This window comes from Leiobunum rupestre, chromosome 5 (genome assembly GCF_980474605.1).
Source record: "Leiobunum rupestre chromosome 5, qqLeiRupe1.1.hap1, whole genome shotgun sequence".
In the NCBI taxonomy this organism is placed as follows: Eukaryota; Metazoa; Arthropoda; class Arachnida; order Opiliones; family Sclerosomatidae; genus Leiobunum; species Leiobunum rupestre.
The window spans coordinates 26813154-26830531 of record NC_143388.1 but is presented as its reverse complement, the minus strand read 5'-3'; the positions used below and the strand labels follow the sequence as shown (position 1 = coordinate 26830531).

The 17378-nt window shown below is 34.9% G+C and overlaps 1 protein-coding gene across 2 annotated transcripts in view; it reads right to left on the bottom strand.

Annotated features, from left to right (window-relative positions):
- Positions 1-17378, bottom strand: part of LOC149944012 (uncharacterized) — a 202549-nt gene that overhangs the window by 20928 nt on the left and 164243 nt on the right. The window lies entirely within an intron of this gene.

Below are 17378 nucleotides of genomic sequence, written 5' to 3'. Positions count from 1 at the left end.
GGGAAAACAAAATAGCGTGGAAAAAACCAAATAACGTCGGGGAAAACAAAATAGCGTGGAAAAAAACCAAATAACGTGGAAAAAACCAAATAACGTCGGGGAAAACAAAATAGCGTGGAAAAAAACCAAATAACGTGGAAAAAACCAAATAACGTCGGGGAAAACAAAATAGCGTGGAAAAAAACCAAATAACGTGAAAAAAACCAAATAACGTCGGGGAAAACAAAATAGCGTGGAAAAAAACCAAATAACGTGGAAAAAACCAAATAACGTCGGGGAAAACAAAATAGCGTGGAAAAAAACCAAATAACGTGAAAAAAACCAAATAACGTCGGGGAAAACAAAATAGCGTGGAAAAAAACCAAATAACGTGAAAAAAAAACAAATAACGTGGAAAAAACGAATAAAGTGGAAAAAAACAAAATAACGTGGAAAAAAACAAATAACGTGAAAAGGACAATGTCAAATAGAGGACCTATTTTAGGCCAGAAAAGGTAAAAAGAAATGCCTAATTTAAAGACGAAATAAGGGAGTTGATCCACGGGGCGGTAAAGGGGGGGGGCTATTCCATCAAAATGAGCGCGTCTTTCGGCTGCGGCCAGCGCAGTGTTAGTTTTCATTCCCGCAAAGGGAACGCAAAAAACTCATATAAAAACATTTTTTCGCCGTAAAACGATAAAAGGGGTTTCTCGCGATTCAAATGTATTAAATATATTCATAGCTTTCGCTTTCTTACTATGGAAATGGAGATGGGAAAATGAAAAGGCAGAGCTACCAAAATGTCTGTGTGTGCTCCCAGAAATTTAAAAGGAAATTTTTGATTTCTATTATCATTCTTTTTACTTTTGTTGGGTTTTTTTTTTACTAGTGAATTTTTTTTTCTAGGAAGAGGCGTGGTTCTAAATTCTGTACGTAGATGGCGCTAAGCGGCGAAATGGAAAACGTTTCATTCGTAATAAAATAAGAATTTTTTTGCATCGATATTAGAGGTGCAACTACTAACAAATTGAATACTTATAATAACTTGAGATAGTATATAAGTTAGTTTATGAATAGTATAAGATAAAAATGGATTTTAAATAATTAAGTGAAGGTAGTGTTTACGATAGATGGTATATTAAAAATTATACAATTTAATTGTTGAATAGCCTAGGTAAAAAAATTAAAATTAACTGAAGGTAAAAATAGCTGGTCTGTTAAAAATTTATAATTCAATTTTTGAATAGTATAAAATAAAAGTGTATATAAATAATTAATTGAAGTTAGTGTTTAAAATAGATGATCGATCTGCTAAAAATTTATAATTCAATTTTTGAATAGTATGAAATAAAAATGTATTAAAAAAATTAATTGAAGTTAGTGTTTACGATAGATGGTATATTAAAAATTATACAATTTAATTGTTGAATAGCCTAGGTAAAAAAATTAAAATTAACTGAAGGTAAAAATAGCTGGTCTGTTAAAAATTTATAATTCAATTTTTGAATAGTATAAAATAAAAGTGTATATAAATAATTAATTGAAGTTAGTGTTTAAAATAGATGATCGATCTGCTAAAAATTTATAATTCAATTTTTGAATAGTATGAAATAAAAATGTATTAAAAAAATTAATTGAAGTTAGTGTTTATGATAGATGGTATATTAAAAATTATACAATTTAATTGTTGAATAGCCTAGGTAAAAAAATTAAAATTAACTGAAGGTAAAAATAGCTGGTCTGTTAAAAATTTATAATTCAATTTTTGAATAGTATGAAATAAAAATGTATTAAAAAAATTAATTGAAGTTAGTGTTTACGATAGATGGTATATTAAAAATTATACAATTTAATTGTTGAATAGCCTAGGTAAAAAAATTAAAATTAACTGAAGGTAAAAATAGCTGGTCTGTTAAAAATTTATAATTCAATTTTTGAATAGTATAAAATAAAAGTGTATATAAATAATTAATTGAAGTTAGTGTTTAAAATAGATGATCGATCTGCTAAAAATTTATAATTCAATTTTTGAATAGTATGAAATAAAAATGTATTAAAAAAATTAATTGAAGTTAGTGTTTACGATAGATGGTATATTAAAAATTATACAATTTAATTGTTGAATAGCCAAAGTAAAAAGATTAAAATTAATTAAAGTTAGTGTTTAAGATAGAGGGCCTGTTAAAAATTTACAGATTAATTTTTGAATATTATAAGATAAAAATTTATTTAAATAATTCATTAAAGTTAGTGCTAAAAATAGATGATCTGCTAAAGTTTACAATTTAATTTTTGAATGGTATAAAATAAGTGTATTTAAAAAATTAATTGAAGTTAGTGTTTACGATAGATGGTATGCTAAAAATTATAAAATTTAATTTTGGAATCGCTAAGATAAAAAAATGTAAAAAAAAATGAAACTTTGAATATATTAATATAGTTATGCTACACATTCACGAAAACTATTTATGTTAGACGTATAAACATTCTGTACGTCCCCCCAATGTACATTCGGGGAAGAGGGGGACTAACTGCGGGAAACAGGACGGCGTTATGTCGCCTTAATGGGAATCTATGGGCACCGCGCCGTTGTCAGTCCATCCTTATTAATAATAGAAATATCCAAGACTGAGCGTCAAACTCCCGTTTCTAATTCCTGCGAGTGTCGTTGGAGGTCGCTATTAACGTTCAAACTGATTATGAAAAGATGGCTTGAACCCGCCAACTTACACCGCGATGCCAGCGACAAAATCAAAACGGGGTCCCGGAATAAAAAAACCAGCGCTGTAAAACTAATCAGAAATGACGTCCCTCCAAGCGATCTCGACTGACGCTGTAATATTGCAATTTATTTTAAAGGCGGTAAAATATAGATTTTGATACTACTACTAACGACGTAAGTCAGTAAAAGATGGAAACTTTACAAAAGTATGCGTAGAAAATATTTCGACATGGTTGCAACAAATTTTTTAGATTAAAATTTCCTGACTATTCCCTGACTTTTAAATGAAAAATGTTTATTTCAAATTTTACTTTTATCAAAAGTTAATAAATTTAAATGGACTTATATTTCAGTAAAAAGGTTATTGCAATGTTGAAAAAATTAGCCAAACTTTCAAGGAAATAAATGATCATCATAGAATTTGTCATAGATCTAGAGTAAAGTTACCTTCAAGAGAAAATCGAATTCCCTGACTTAAAACAAATTTATAGGAAAAATAAGATTATATTTCTAAAAATATAAGACTATTTTTTCTAAATTAAAGGATTTTATAGGACTATATATGCCCTTTCATTTACTAACTTTATGCATTTGAAAACCCAATCTATATTTAGTGATATAAACCTGATTTTCGCTTAAAAAATAGAAACTATTTAACCATTTTATCTGGAAAATATACTAGTAGCTGACCAGGTTAACAATAACCAAAGTATAGACTAGAATGACTTTGTATAGGCATTTATCCTATAGCTAAATCTAGCCTTTTCACTGACAATTGTGAGTGGCGGGATTTGAAATGAGCAAGATATCAAAATTATAGGATTTTATAGGACTTTTTGGGGATTTTAATAAAAATATAGGATCTTTAGGACATTTTTGAAAATAAAGAATGTTAAAGGACATTTTTGAAAATAAAGAATGTTAAAGGACATTTTTGAAAATAAAGAATGTTAAAGGACATTTTTGAAAATATAGAATGTTAAAGGAAATTTTTGAAAATATAGAATGTTAAAGGAAATTTTTGAAAATATAGAATGTTAAAGGACATTTTTGAAAATAAAGAATGTTAAAGGAAATTTTTGAAAATATAGAATGTTAAAGGGCATTTTTGAAAATATAGTATTTTATAGGAATTGTAGGACCTCTGGGGGCCCTGCGTATGATATTGTCAAATCAAATTCCTTTCAATACAAGACGCGATACAACTAGTGTCAAGTCATTGGGTATTCTCTGCCAAAAAGCAGACGACGCGACGGTGGCGCGTGGGAGGGGTGTCGGGTGGGAGAAAATGATGTTAGGGGCAAACGTTGAAGTCTCGGACGTATCTTTAATAGTGATTTATCCTTTGGCCCATCGAGGTCTCCGGGGTCGTGTAGGACACGATAGTTAGAGAGGCCAAAACAACCGTCGGGGCTCCCCCTGGTGGTCCCCAAAACGACGATACAAAAGGGCTTAGCGCGTCCCTTATTCGCCAAACCCAAGTTGGTAGAATACTCCGGAGCCGGTATCGAGAGGGAAAAACAGCCATATCGTATAACGTTACTTACAATTTACGTTCGCAGGTACGCTCTCTAAATCATATTAAAACGCCATCTAGGAGCGGCTGCGGGCGAAAGTTGTTTTCCGTCCGCCGTTAGAGACTGCAGGGGCGTGTACGCCGTGTCTAACGATGATTTGCCGACGAACCGGGAGTCGTCGTAAAAGCAAATCCCATTCTGGCCATCATCTCGACGAACTGGTCTCAATGCGACCAGAGTTTTTGATCTATGTCGACGATATTTCCTAATTTAGACTGACATTTCTACCGAAATTTAGAAACAAGAAGGCATTAAAAGGAAACGGATACGAATTAGATATTTCAGTCAGGGTTGGCAAAAAACCGCCTTTTTACAGAATGGTTAAAACCGGTCGTAACTGGTGGTTTAACACGGTGGAAGCCTCAGCCGTGGTCCAGCCCTGGTACTTCTACTAGTACACCAGAGTACTGCGGGTGGAACACTTCTACAGGCGCTGGTAGGCCAAAAATAGACCAATGGGAGAATTGGAAGCCTCAGCCGTGGTCCAGCCCTGGTACTTCTACTAGTATGAATGAATGAATGAATGACTTTAATACCGTCCATAAATTACAATGGTCCCTTTTTTAACAGGGAGGAGTCAATGACTCTACCGGTACAATATGGTAAAATACACTGAATAAAAATAAATAAAGAAAACAGTAAAATGTAAACAGAGATACGTTAGATGATGATATGATGAACTTATATACAATGGAAAAACTAGTGAATGAGCAGGGGCAACTCAAAAGAATCATAATCAGGCCACGAGAATTGTTCAGTTCAGTTCGAAGGTGTTTTTTGGATGCGGGCTTTATCCCACTCATACAAAATGTTTTTTGTGGAATTTATACGTTCCCAGTCCATCTCCGATGTCGAATAAAAACCAAGGCGCTCTTGGAATTCAGTGTCATTAGGACGCTCGGGATCCAATGGGAGGCGATAACTCGCGAACGCGGGGCAATGCATAACCAGGTGGTACACGTCTTGTACAGACGAGCCGCACAATAAACATCCTGGTTCGGCTCCAAAAATATCCGCGAACCGACTAGCAGTTGGTAACGCGCCGGTTCTGGCCTGAAAGTAAAGATGACTTCGTCGATCGTTATCATAAAACTGCTCCAGGTTGGGTTTGGATTTCCGCGTGTATAATTTCATGCTCTGGTGGGAATTTATGTGTTTTTGCCAGTTATCGTTCGAACGTTTTGTCACCGATGTATCAATCGCTTGGTTCCACTCCCGGAGGTTTGAGACATTTGCGCGAGAGACTGCGGACCCATACGCCCCGTCGAGGTACGTCGTCCGAGTGACCCATTTTGTTCGGAGGCCTGTGTTTCGGATGTATTGATACATAGAATGGGCAAGACGAGATTCCTCCATAAAGCGAAGGCGTCCCAGGTAGCGCAATTTACTTTTTGCTTCTCTTTCGTGAAACAAAGACCACGCCATTTCACCCTTAATAGCCGAGTTTGCAGTGATGAAATTTCCACCAACAGCCATCTTCCCAACTCCCGTCTGAGCCTGATCAAATGCTCGAATAGTATCCATCGATACGCAAATGGCCTCGTTGCAATACGTGAGTGATGGGACTGCCACTGATTTCCACAGAGTACGAGTGACGGTGTAAGGATTGTACGAGTGTGAGCCCTTGTGTTTAATCGCGCCCATTAGGGAGGTACACCACAGTACTGCGGGTGGAACACTTCTACAGGCGCTGGTAGGCCAAAAATAGACCAATGGGAGAATTGGAAGCCTCAGCCGTGGTCCAGCCTCGGTACTTTTCTTAGTTTAAAATTAGACCAATGGGAGAATTAGAAGCGCATCTTCCAAATGCTTTATCGGGCGATTGGATAAAGATGCGCTTATAATTATCCCATTGGTCTATTTGTGGAATACCAGCGCCTGTAGAAGTGTTCGGCCCGCAGCACTCTGGTGTACTAGGAGAAGTACCGAGGCTGGACCACGGCTGAGGCTTACAATAATCCCATTGGTCTATTTTTGGCGTACCAGCGCCTGTAGAAGTGTTCCACTCGCAGTAATCTGATGTAATGTAATCTGAGAAGTACCGAGGCTGGACCATGGCTGAGGCTTCCACCCTGTACATGTGTATCTAGCCCCCATTACTTCGAAAATGCTCAAATTGCCCGATTTCCAAAATAACGTTTTTGCGCGTGACAGTACCTTTACATTCTGAGGTATAGCCAACTTATTTACCCGCTTTTATACTCTAACATGGCGGCGTATTTTCACGCGCAAAATAAATTTTAAGATCCCCCAATTGGTTATATCTAGCTCTCATTACTTACGACAAAAAGTGAAGGTTAAGTTTTAGTTTTTTCAATATTTCTAATTCATTTCTCAATATTGTTTTTAATAAAAAAAGGTGATTTAACCGTGGATTTTAATAGGTGGTTAAATCTAGTTTAAACCAGGGTGGATTAAACCAGTCTGTCTGGTTCTTGCCAACCTTAATTTCAGGGTACAACGTCAGGTTTTCATCTGCTAAGCAAACGCTTTTTGTTTATGATAGGGTTGCCACAAAATATTCAGATTCAAATTCCCTGACTATTCCCTGACCATTTTAAGAGATTTTCCCTGACTTTTTAACGCTAAAATTCATATTTTATATTTTACTTTTATTGGAAGTTAATAAATTTAAATGGGCTTATATTTCAGTGAAAAGGTTATTGCAATGTTGAAAAAATTAGCCCAACTTCCAAGGAAATAAATAATAATCATAGAATTTGTCATAGATCTAGAGTTAAATTACCTTCAAAAAGGGTCAAGATAAAATTGAATTCATTTCCCTGACGTTTTACAAATTCTTCAAATTCCCTGACCTTTCGGAATAATTTTGAAATTCCCTGACTTTTCCCTGACCTTTCGGAATAATTTTTAAATTCCCCGACGTTTCCCTGACCTTTCGGAATAATTTTGAAATTCCCTGACTTTTCCCTGACCTTTCGGAATAATTTTTAAATTCCCCGACGTTTCCCTGACCTTTCGGAATAATTTTGAAATTCCCTGACTTTTCCCTGACCTTTCGGAATAATTTTGAAATTCCCCGACGTTTCCCTGACCTTTCGGAATAATTTTTAAATTCCCCGACGTTTCCCTAATCTTTCGGAATAATTTTTAAATTCCCTGACTTTTCCCTGACCGTTCAGAATAATTTTTAAATTCCCCGACGTTTCCCTGACCTTTCGGAATAATTTTGAAATTCCCTGACTTTTCCCTGACCTTTTGGAATAATTTTGAAATTCCCTGACTTTTCCCTGACCTTTTGGAATAATTTTCAAATTCCCTGACTTTTCCATGGCCTTTCGGAATCATATTCCAATTCCCTGACTTCTCCCTGACATATTGGAATCATTTTCAAATTCCCCGACGTTATGGAATCTTTTTCCAATTCCCTGTACGAACCCGGTGATAATTTCGATCAAATTGTGGAATCAAATTTTATCCACCATTTTCGTAAAGAGTATTTAAACTAAAATCGCGTTTAAAATTCTCATACCGACGGTTAGAAAGGACTTAACAAATGAACGTCGTTCGGGTCAGCACTTACGTTAATTCCCCATATACACTCGCAATGTCGACACTTAATACTTCAACCTCGTTGAAATATAATTAATCTGGCACCTAATTTATGCCCAACTTTTAAACACTACGGAACGCGTCGAAAAAGCGGTTCTACACTAAAGAATAACGCGGAAAGTAGTATCTCCGATAACTATCAACTGATAATAACGAAAAGGACGAGACAACGCGCACTTCACCTCGCGCGTTACCTCGGATAGAAATACAAGGTGAAAAGGGGATAATTCGAGAGACAAACCACACTATGCAAAAGACGGAGCGAGTGGGAGAATTTCTCGAGTTGACAAATGATAGCGCATAGCTGACCCTAACCCGTTCCTAAGACGCCAGAAGCCTCCATCAGCGCCCAACCGACAAACGCGTTTCTGTCCCGAAAGCCTTTTAGTTTAACCCCCTTTTCACCCCCCTCCCGAGCCTAGTCGCCGCCGAGGCTTAGGTAATATTGGACGCGTGGCATATAGACCCCTAATAGAAAGGAAATAGATAAGGTGTTTACTGGCTCGTGGATTTGGCAATTTAGCATTCTACGGATTCAGACTAGCCCCCTCCCGCCGTTCTCTCTCCGCCGCGCACTCTGCTCTTGGCCGCGAATTATTTACTAGCCAATTTGCCGGAAGAACGCCATTCGCGTTCTGTTGATATTTGTGGCTAGAATATGCGTCCGCCGTCGTGCGGAATTTAAGGCACGGATTTTTAATCGGGTTTTACACGGAGGGAAGAGATCGTTTCGTCCCAAATACGAAGAATTTTCTCCCTATTACGTCGATAAAGGAGGATTACTGCACGATTATTCTATATACCGTTCATTTTATTAACGAACCTATTTTGTTCGCGTATCGACAAGTAACTTAAATTATTATGTCATTAGGGATGCATCGATATATCGGCTTTTCGTGGCCGATGTTAACAAAGTTATCTATCATAATAGTAGTTTATATTATAAAATCATTGTAAAAGATGGTTCAGTACACTGTCATACCATTTTATTCTCATTTTTCACGAAAAAACGTTTGCAACAGGGTTGCCACAAAATTTTCAGATTTAAATTCCCTGACTATTCCCTGACCATTTTAAGAGATTTTCCCTGACTTATTAAGGCCAAAATTTTTCTTTTATATTTTACTTTTATCAGGCGTTAATAAATTTAGATGGACTTATATTTCAGTAAAAAGGTTATTGCAATGTTGAAAAAATTAGCCAAACATTCAAGGAAATAAATGATAATCGTAGAATTTATCATAGATCTAGAGTTAAATTACCTTCAAAAAGTGCCCAGATAAAATTGAATTACCTGACGTTGCCTGGAGATTTACCAATTCTTAAAATTCCCTGACTTTTTAGGCCCATTTTTAAATTCCCTGATTTCCCAGACGTATGGCAACCCTGTGCAAGAGCATATCCGTATACGTTTCTTTTCATTTTACGTCATACATATTTTCTATCACAAATCGAATATCGTAGATTTTTATTGGTTTTCACTCGTAACCCCTGTCTAAGAAAAAGGTATGATCTAGCTTTTGAAGTCTGGCGTACGTGGCGCGGCCAATCAAATAAAATATTATCATTAGTTAGTTCATCGAGAATTTTCTTATTTTAAGATTTTCTGAAAATATTTTCCAATACCGGTATCGGCCAATATCGGCTTAAGCGAAGCCGATATTAGCCGATACCGATATTAAAAAAATAGGCCGATATATCGGTGCATCTCTTAATGTCAATACATTGTTAGATCATTTATATCAAAATTAAATAGTTTCCAAATTTATGAAGATAATTCTGGTTCTGGATAGATGGCGACACTGCGTTCCAGAATTTTGTGGATCGAACTTTCAAAAATCAATAAAAATAATGATCGACAAATTGAAGTTATAAAGAAAAATGGGGAAAAAACGTCCGTAGAAGCGTTTCTCCCGCTTTACACCAGTGCTCAGGAAGGAAGTTATTATACAGGATTTACGCTCCTATAATGCCATCTATACGGAAGAACTCAATAATTGTATCACGTGCTCCATTGGGATAAGCTAATTTACAGGGTATGGCCTACTAACGTTATTCCTACCCGACGCCTGTAGAAGTGTTCCACACGCGCTACACCGGTGTTCAGGGAGAATTTTACCAACTAATAGGAAAGGTTCTAAATATAGTAAAAAAATAAAATTATCCTAACGAAAATAGGAAAAAGGAACATAATTGAAACCTTTTCGCAAAAGGTTATAAGTTCACCAGGCGATAATAGTAAAAATAGAGTGAGAATATATATAATGTATAATTCCATTACTGGCCGTCGTATGGCGCCACCTACTGACAGCAGAGAGAAGAGATAACAGAAAAGAGAGATTGAGGGGGGGATTGAAGGGGGATAGGCAGCAGATAATTATCCGGAGCAATTCTGCCTCTCAGCCACTAATCGCGCTTTCATGTTAAGTTCAATAAAGAAGATTAAAACTCCGAAATATGTATATTTCAAAAATTTAGATTAAAACTCTCATATATATAAAAGGATGGGGGGGATTTGGCGAAGGGGGGGTCTGTGACAAAGAGAATGGAGGGTTGGGCGGTAGGTGGAGGGTGGTGGGCAGACGCGGGTTCGGAGAAAGAGATTAATTTAGTTACGTAATTAAGGGTCGCCGCCTGGTGAAAATAGAACGAAACTAAAACGTAACGCTGGGTACGTATATATTGAAGTTTATATATTAGGAATTTTAATTGCAATATTTTATCTTAATGAAAGGAGGCTTTATGTATCCGGAAAACCTATTTCTATTATGAAATCTGGAGCCTGCGCGCGAATGTAATAATTACTATAACCAGCCCCGTAAAATTGGAAAATCTTTGCCAGCGTACGCGCCAGACCCGACTTTGGAAGACCATTATACTAATGAAAACCTTCGCCGTTAATAATAGCCGAGTTTTGCAGCGCCCGGGTTTGGAAAGGTATCCCCTATTTACGGAATATAAGATTCGCGATAAACAGCGAATTTAAATAAACCGACTGGATTAAAATCGCAGAGTCTCACTTCAAATAAAGAGTTTATAACCTGGGATTAAATCATATTCCTTTAATTTGTATTGAAATTTTACAGTTTTGAGAAGAGTATTCGGGTATTATTCAAATAAGGAAATTAATAGGACCTTGAGAAATATTTAATTTTTATATATTTTACTTTGATTACTGTTTCAAATTAAAATCTGATGTAATGTGAAATTTCAGTTTTATAACATTGCCAAAGATAGTTAAGAGTATTCACGAATGTATTATTCGAAATAGGAAATTATCAAATTAATAGAATCTTGAGAAATATTTAATTTTTATATATTTTACTTTGACGTAGTGTGAAATTTCAGTTTTATATCATTGCCAAGAAGTTAAATCTAAATCTGACAACGAGTTAAAATTTAAATCTGACAATCAGGTAAATTTAAATCTGACAATCAGGTAAATTTAAATCTGACAATCAGGTAAATTTTAATCTGACAATCAGGTAAATTTTAATCTGACAATGAGTTAAATTTAAATCTGACAATGAGTTAAATTTAAATCTGACAATGAGTTAAATTTAAATCTGACAATGAGTTAAATTTAAATCTGACAATGAGTTAAATTTAAATATGACAATGAGCTAAATTTAAATCTGACAATGAGTTAAATTTAAATCTGACAATGAGTTAAATTTAAATCTGACAATGAGTTAAATTTAAATATGACAATGACGTAAATTTAAATATGACAATGAGGTAAATTTAAATCTGACAATGAGTTAAATTTAAATCTGACAATGAGTTAAATTTAAATCTGACAATGAGTTAAATTTAAATCTGACAATGAGGTAAATTTAAATCTGATAATGAGGTAAATTTAAATCTGACAATGAGGTAAATTTAAATCTGACAATGAGGTAAATTTAAATCTGACAATGAGTTAAATTTAAATCTGACAATGAGTTAAATTTAAATCTGACAATGAGTTAAATTTAAATCTGACAATGAGTTAAATTTAAATCTGACAATGAGGTAAATTTAAATCTGACAATGAGGTAAATTTAAATCTGACAATGAGGTTATTTAAATCTGACAATGAGGTTATTTAAATCTGACAATGAGTTAAATTTAAATCTGACAATGAGGTAAATTTAAATCTGACAATGAGGTAACTTTTATAATATTTGATGGGTAAGTACAGAAGTTTTAAAAACTTTCGCCAGTTTAACAAATTTCAAGTATTAAACGGATCACGATTCAAAATATCTTGAGCGTGATAAACAATCCTTAACGTTTGTATCACGGATTTTATCTCCGTTTACCTATATATAAAACTAGCAACGTTTTGATAAACTAATCAATTAAAATGTATGATTATTTTCCCTACAAATTTAACCTATCTTTACCGTGAAAATATAAAATATGACGGATATTTTTAGCATATACGCTTCCCTTGTAACAGATATATTACGCAATATTACTTTCCGTGCTTTCCTTAAATTGGATATTTTCCGGACGATGGCGCTAACAACAGAAAATTAATAATTAAAACCTGGCCAAGATCCTCTCCTTCCCCGTCAAAAGTGTATTCTTCTGAATTTCGGAATGATAATCGCGTTTTCTAATATAATTTCCAGGCGCGTTTCTCTAATCGAACAAATATATCCATCTTATTAGCCGCGCCGAGTGCCCGCGCTAGGGTATTATTATGTACGCTCCAAATTAGAATAACAAACCGTTTAATTTATCGGAAAATTCCGGCAACCAGGGGGAGCTCTTATCCGCACCAAGCACACTTTTGATTCTCACCCCCCTCGCTACGTTTGTCCTCAAAGTAAACAGCAAAAGGCCGCCGCCGATATTAGAAATGAAATTTGAAACTTAATCCATCGTTGATTCTCCCACCCGCACCTTTCGTCTGTACAGGGTGTTTGCTCCGTATTCCGCTAGATGGCAAGCTATTACTAACTACTCGCGATGTCACAAGTAAATGAAACGAAGTGATGATAAAACGTGTTCTCTATTTGAATACTTTTTAAATTTATAAGGTAATAATGATGTCATAAGTAAAAGAAACGAAGTAATAGTGAAACATGTTCTCTGTTAGAATATTTTTAGTGAAACATGGTCTCTATTAGAATATTTTTAGTGAAACATGGTCTCTATTAGAATATTTTTAGTGAAACATGGTCTCTATTAGAATATTTTTAGTGAAACACGGTCTCTATTAGAATATTTTTAGTGAAACACGGTCTCTATTAGAGTAATTTTAGTGAAACACGGTCTCTATTAGAGTAATTTTAGTGAAACACGGTCTCTATTAGAGTAATTTTAGTGAAACACGGTCTCTATTAGAGTAATTTTAGTGAAACTTGTTCTCTATTAGAGTAATTTCAGTGAAACTTGTTCTCTATTAGAGTAATTTTAGTGAAACTTGTTCTCTATTAGAGTAATTTCAGTGAAACTTGTTCTCTATTAGAGTAATTTCAGTGAAACTTGTTCTCTATTAGAGTAATTTCAGTGAAACTTGTTCTCTATTAGAGTAATTTCAGTGAAACTTGTTCTCTATTAGAGTAATTTCAGTGAAACTTGTTCTCTATTAGAGTAATTTCAGTGAAACTTGTTCTCTATTAGAGTAATTTCAGTGAAACTTGTTCTCTATTAGAGTAATTTCAGTGAAACTTGTTCTCTATTAGAGTAATTTCAGTGAAACTTGTTCTCTATTAGAATATTTTTAGTTAAACTTGTTCTCTATTAGAGTAATTTTAGTAAAACTTGTTCTCTATTAGAATATTTTTAGTTAAACTTGTTCTCTATTAGAGTATTTTAGTGAAATTTGTTCTCTATTATAGTAATTTAAATTTTATAAGATAATAACGATGTCATAAGTAAATGAAACGAAGTAATACTTAAAATAATTATCTATTTCAATATTTTAAATTTTGTAAGGTAATACCGATATCATAAGTAAATGAAACGAAGTAATACTTAAAATAATTCTCTATTTCAATATTTTAAATTTTATAAGGTAATACTGATATCATAAGTAAATGAAACAAGTAATGAAGAAGAATGTTCTGAATTCTTCGACCGCTTTACATTTAAGGGTGATGCTTTTCGCGTCTAACGCCTTGCGTATGTGGAATGCTGATTTCTGGCACAATTGGGGGAAAACATCTTTCATATGTTGAGTATCTTTATTTTAATTACTTTGATTTTGATATTAGATATCTTTAACAACTAAATTCTTTGTCACTACTTGCGCATAAAGATAAATATATATTTTTTAAATTAATGGTATTTATTGTGCACAGTATTTAAAATTTTACAACCCAACTTTAGTTTCGGTTTGATTAAGCCATCTTTAGGGGGCCAATAAACACAAAAAAATATTAATTTATATCTTTAAAGGCCGACTACATAAATCTTCGGTTTACTCTTGTCTTTCACTGGAAGTAGGCTGACTGAATGGCACACGTGTATTGCAGTAAGCCTACTTCCAGTGAAAGACAGAGTAAACCGAAGATTTATGTAGTCGGCCTTTAACAGTACAAAAGCACTTGTTACAAAACTGATTAAAACTGAAAGACGTTGAAAAGCAAAGGGAAATACCCTGTACTTTAATTCCCCCAAATAATAAATTTGGGGGTTTGAAATCCCCTTCGCCGGGCCTCTGACACCGCGGCGTTTGAGTAATACTTTCTAAAATAGGTAGTGACACTCCTCTCTCATTTGCCAAACTTAAGAGAGGGGGGGGGCTATTTTTCATTCCCCCGTTCTAAGAATTCATTATTTCTGGGTTGGAGCGGCCTAATGATAAGTGAATAAACCTTCCTTTTCTAATATATTAAAATCTCCCATCGATCGCACCTTCAACTCTTCCGTTTGGTGGGGTGTTTGGTTTTGGGGTGCTGATCCATTTTTCAATTGGTTTCTAACTCGATCTCTTCGACTAATATCTACGCGGATTCCCTACCGATAAGTGAACGCAGAATTTTATGGTAATTTTATACTATTTAATGTGTGGGGAAATTAAATTATACGCTGGTTTGAAGCTCTCCCGCGATAATGGCCAGAAATTCGATATCTCAAATGGAGTTTGCGGGCTTGCAAACTTTGTTTAAATTTATAATTAAATTTTTACATTTTATTCGTTTTCTAAAATGTATAAAGATTTTGAATTCTTCCTTAGGAAGCAAAATATTTATATTCTTAAACGCATTTTTTTGGATAATTTTTTATTTATATGGTCATATTAAAAGTGGCAAAGTTTAGGTATTTTAAAAGGTAAAGTACGTTTTAATTTTAATCGGTTATAAAAATGAAAATAAAGAGGCTCTTTCCATGAGCGCACCCAGAGCGACCTTTCGGTGTCTCGGCATCTGAACGGTCATGGAAACGGGTTAGTGCGATAAAAGTGGTCGACCTTCTTGGCACGACAAAAGGTGTTCCGGGGAGAAAATATCGCTCCTTTTTGTTTCTTGGAAACGGTCATCGCATCGTTCTCACTACATTTTGGGTGTTTCTCTCCTTATTCCTTCTATACTCGGTGTGCCTCTTAGCCAATTTCCGAATTGAAAAACCACTGGTAAATCTAGTGCTTCTAATTTCTATCTGAACATATCAATCCGTTATCTTTTTCTCACATGATCAGGTACAATCTGAATTATATATCCAAACTGCTTCACTAATTTCACCGTCAAATTTACATTTATATGAACGTATAAATATGTGGCGTAAGCGTAAGTCAAATTAGTTTGGGTGAAAGTCGAGTTTGACCTAATCCACCGCATTGGGCTAGAAAGAAGATATTAGGATAAATGCTTCAAAGTGCCAGTTAGTAGCGCTACAAATGGAGCGATCTACTCATCAGTGGGGGTTCGATTCGACAATGGAAACAGGCGGCGATATTGCGTCGCGTAATTTTCAGGACCGTTCAGATGCCGAGACACCGAAAGGTCGCTCTGGGTGCGCTCATGGAAAGAGCCTCAAACACAAGACGATGTAATCGGTAACGTCATTTTAACGCCTTCAATCCCACAAGAAAAATTTATAAGTCTGAAATTTTTTATCAAAATGCCATCGTGGAGTTTTATAAACATTTTGAGGAAAAAATCGTTAGTTTTTTTATCTTTTTCATTATTTTTGTTATCAATTTGCAACAACTAGACACGGTCGATTAACCCAAAATAATCGAATTTTTATATATAACACGGGATGCAATATAATTATATATTTTAATTTGATTATTCAAATATTAGCACACTACATCGATTATATCTAAAAACAAAATGTACTGTGGATATACGGAGTAAATTATATTTGTTGTGTCTCAAGTGAAGTTCCCGTGGGCCAAAATATTTACCTTGACTTTCACGAGTTGACATAAGCGGGACGACAGCGACGGGAATAAGAAATGTCCACTGTTACCCGTGAATAATAATCCAACGTAATCAATATATCTAAAAAAATTAGCCTCCTTATTTAAATATATATTAAAACATTCAAAACGCATCAAAAGTCATGCCAGGATCTTTATACGGAGAGGTTGGTGCAATCCGTCGATCGTCAAAAGGGTAGTCTGCTTCTGGTGTTTGGGCCGGGGTAAGGGAGTAAGTATAGGGGAAAATATCACTGTGTCGTGCCGCGTCATCTACCGACCGTTTACGGAACTTATATGATATTTAGCGCGTAAATTATGGTAAACTGAATCTATTGAATCTTAACAATATTATATATTAGATCATATATATTTTAGCATTTTATTGAAATTAATTAAAGAGAGAATGGTTGTATTTGTACCACTAATTGGTTATAAAGAAAGTGTCGGCTCTATCATTTCCACCTGTATGGTGAAAAGTATCCTGTTATTAGAGATGGCCATGAACCTTTCCGATTCTTCGAAAAACGCGACTTCTATTTATGGCAAAGGAAGCTAAAATTTAAAATGGCCAAATGATAACGTCGTCAGAGAGCCACTGTAGGGTATTATAGTTAGACAACTTATACTCTATTTAGTGGACTTTAACCTAAATTATATGTCCCATGTAAAATTATTGTTTATAGTTGCGATCAGAAATCAATACCTCAACTTGGAATGCTTATCGCGGCAGATTTTCATCTCAATGTGGCCGACTGTTTTTTTGACGTCACTATGTTAACTTAAAAAACAACAACGTGAGAGGGGAGCGCGCGCAGATGGGATTTTTTCTCCAAAGCCGTCAGAGTGATCTTACCATACGCGATACGCCAGGATAAGCATTCCAAGTAGAGGTATGGATTCCTGTTGCGATAATTTATGTTAGTGACCAATTTACAAACAATCCAATAAACGAGAGGGGCAGCTATAAGTACCGTTAATTTTATTTCAACGCTAGCGACATCTATTGAAAAAAAAGCTACTTCACGTCGAGCCGCAACTTGCTTTAAATTTGTGGTTTCAATTTTTTTTAACGGCCTGAAACTGACGAACGAGTAACGCAAAATAGCGCGAGTCCTACAACCTCTCTATAAAGAGACCCTGGTCGTACAATATCGACTCGCGC